Below are 3687 nucleotides of genomic sequence, written 5' to 3' on the forward strand. Positions count from 1 at the left end.
AAAGTATCACATTCTAGCCTTCATGGTAGCAAAGAGAGTCGTCCAAATGTGACCCAAGCCAATCCACGCTGCAACATCTGCCTGAGTTTAGAGAGATCCTGAGCCAATTGCTCTGAGAGGTGTGAATTGCCCTCAAAGTCAATTAATCTCACTGCATCTGAAGAAGTGGGTTTACCCATGAAAGCTTATGCCCAAATAAATCTGTTAGTCTTTAAGGTGCCATCCTCATTGTTTTTGTGGATACAGACTAACACGGCTACCCCTCTGATACTTCTCATTACAGTGTTCACTTTAAACCAGCGGTCTCAAACACGCGGCCTGTGGGCCGTGCCAAGCTCCCCGCTCCCCTCCCCCGCCCCTCTGTCTACCAGTGCGATTGCCCCTGTGGTGCTGTGAGCCCCGTGCCACTCTCTGAAGCAGCTGGCAGCACGCCCCTTCTGGCCGGGGGGGAGGGGGAAGGAGGCAGAGGGCTTCTGCATTGCCTCCTTCCAGGCACCGCCCTCCCCAGCTCCCATTGGCCGGGAACAGGGAACCGCGGCCAATGGGAGCTTTGTGGGAGGTGCCTGGAGGAGCGGCAAGAGCAGCACACGCATGGAACCCTGAGGCTCCCCCCTCTCTCAGGGGCTGCAGGGACACGGTTCCAGCTGCTTCCTGGAACAGAGCGGCACGGGGCTAGGGCTGGCAGGCAGGCAGGGAGCCTGCCCTGGCCCCAGTGCGCGCCGCTGCCACCCCGGAGCTGCTCTAGGTAAGCGGCGCTGGGCTGGAGCTCACACCCTGAACCCCTCCTGCACCCCAACTCCCTGCCCTGAGCCCCCTGCCACATCCCACCCCCACCCCACCCCCCTAGTTTGCATATACATAGATACAATTAACTTAGGCTTGAATAGAGACTGGGAATGGCTGAGCCATTACAAACATTGAATCTATTTCCCCATGTAAGTATTCTCGCACTTCTTATTAAACTGTCTGTAATGGGCTATCTTGGTTATCACTTCAAAAGTTTTTTCTCTTACTCAATTGGCCTCTTAGAGTTTGGTAGGACAACTCCCACCTGTTCATGCTCTTTGTATGTGTGTGTATATATCTCCTCAATATATGTTCCATTCTATGCATCCAATGAAGTGGGCTGTAGCCCACGAAAGCTTATGCTCAAATAAAGTTGTTAGTCTCTAAGGTGCCACAAGTACTCCTGTTCTTTTTGCGGATACAGACTAACACGGCTGCTACTCTGAAATTTATATAATAAATCACTAGGTGTCACTGTTGCTTTGCTGTAGTGTAAACATAAGATGCAAGAGGAGGACTTCATAGAGGCAAGGCAGACTGGATCAGACCAGTGGTCTATATTGCACTAACTGTGCATGTTTAACCCTTTGAGGCTTTCTTCTGGCTGGAGTGGCAATAGAAGGAGCAGCAGGCCCCGCAGCAAGGCTTTGGCACTGTAACTGCAGCTGACGTGTATGAAACCAGAGAGGTCAGGGCACGTCATTAGGACAGTTCTCGGTCGGAATGGAAAACACAGAGATGGGTTACACACTCACCTGACCAAGCAATCACTACGATAAGGAGAACTGCAAGTAGAACTGCAGCTACGACAGCAGCTACGATTTTCCATGCACCATGTCTTCTGAACTTGGAGTCAAACCAAAAGAAGAAGCCATCAATACTCACTGGGCTGCTCTAGAGGTGAGGAAGGGTCACTGGACATAGGAACATAGGAACTGTCAGAGTGGATCAGACCATTGGGTCCATCTTGCCTGGTGTCCTGTCTGACCACGGCCAACACTGCTTCAGAGGAAAGGGCAAAAACCCTATGGTAGGAGATATGAGGCAATGGTCACGACCCTTTTACACCTTTTTTTAGCAAAGAGCGTTGGCTAGTCTCAGAGAGACGGCGCCGCTTACTTTTGTTGCATTTAGTGAGATGATTAGACTGTTAGTGGCTTACACAAAGAGGAAAAGGGGAGGGAAGATGGGTTTATACACTTTTAGACCCAGGTAGCCTTTTTGCTGGATGATGCCAGGCCGAGTTAGCCCACCGTCGGTTGGATTTTTTAAAAGATTTTTTTGTACCGGGCTTGTGTTAGAGTAGTTTTGGTTACGAGCCAAAAGACTTTGCAGAGTACTTTGGGTGTTTTTTGGTAACTTTTAATTTACACTGGTGTACATATACACACACATACCAACGCCTTTATTTTTAGGTACTGTTTTTAAGTACCACGATGCATTTATACTATGAGGCAGTAACAACCCCTTAGCGCTGGTGCATACCTATGCATTTTTTATATGCATATATGGGAGTGGCCAAACTAACAGGTTTTTAGAACCGCATATAACTACCTTATTGGGGGCGGCAAAACAATTTTTTAGAACTGCTTTGCATTTGACCTTGCTGCACAGTTAATAAGTTTGGATGGCGTGAGCCCAACAGGGACAGACAGCCCCACGGACAGTTTTTTTTTGACACTTCAATAGAGATTTTAAAAGTTTTTTTTACCTTTATTGTGGCACCATGGAGTTTGAAGGGGAACGATTTGTAGCAGCTGCCGGTACCTTTGCGGGCGTTGCCATCCAGGACGAGCCCCCAAATTGTCGGAGAATAACAGAGTACTCACTTTTTGTTTGGGTACAGCAAATTAGATACTTTTTTTTTTTTTTTATTAATTGCATAGAGGGAGAGAGCTAAACAGGTTTTTTAACAGGTAAACAATTACAGCAAGCATTTATACCTTTTGTTACAGACAATAATGAGCAACAGCTGCATTTTGTTTATACATAGGTTATTTTGATATTTTGTTTTGCTCACTAATGTAGAATTTTAGTCTACATTCCATATTATTTACACATTATTTATACAAGGTTGCAATAACTTTACACAGTTTTTTTTACTTGCTTTACATATTTTTTACTTTTACAAATTTTGCGTTATTAGGGTTACAGTTAGCTTAACTTTTGCTAACAAACTGTTATGCATTGCATTTTTTTTCTGTTAGTTTTTTTTGTGCTTTCACACTACAGTACACACAGTATACACTAGAACAGGGGTCCTCAACCTACAGCACGCATGGCAAAGGTGGCACACAAGCTGATTTTTTTTTTAAATGGCACACTGCGGGTCCCGGCCACCGCTGAGCCTGCTGCCGGCCTGGGGTCCGTTCACTCAGCTGCCAGCCGGGGTCCCAGCCGGTGAGTCCGCTCAGACTCCTGCCATTCACCCAGGCTGGCAGGAGGCTGAGTGGGGCTGGTGGCCAACACTCTGGCTGGCAAGGGGCCGGCAGCTGGAACCCCAGACCAGCAGCGGGCTGATTCCGTCCGCTGGCTCCTGCCAGCCAGGATCCCAGCCGCCGGCCCCGCTCAGCCTGCTCAGCCCACTGCCAGCCAGGGTCCCAGCCGCCGGCTCCACTCAGCCTCCTGCCAGCCTGGGTGAATGGAACCCCAGGCTGGCGGATGGAACCCTGGGTGAATGGAACCCAACCGTTCACCCAGGCCAGCAGGAGGCTGAGTGGAGCTGGCTGGGACCCCAGCAGGCTGAGCGGGGCTGGCGACTGGGACCCTGGCTGGCAGGAGTCAGCCCACTGCTAGCCCTGCTCAGCCCGCTGCCGGCTGAGTGAACAGAACCCCAGGTCGGCAGCAGGCTCAGTAGCGGTTGGGACCCGCAGCCTGCCATTAAAAAAAAATTTGGCTTGC

This window comes from Chrysemys picta, chromosome 12 (assembly GCF_011386835.1).
Source record: "Chrysemys picta bellii isolate R12L10 chromosome 12, ASM1138683v2, whole genome shotgun sequence".
In the NCBI taxonomy this organism is placed as follows: Eukaryota; Metazoa; Chordata; order Testudines; family Emydidae; genus Chrysemys; species Chrysemys picta.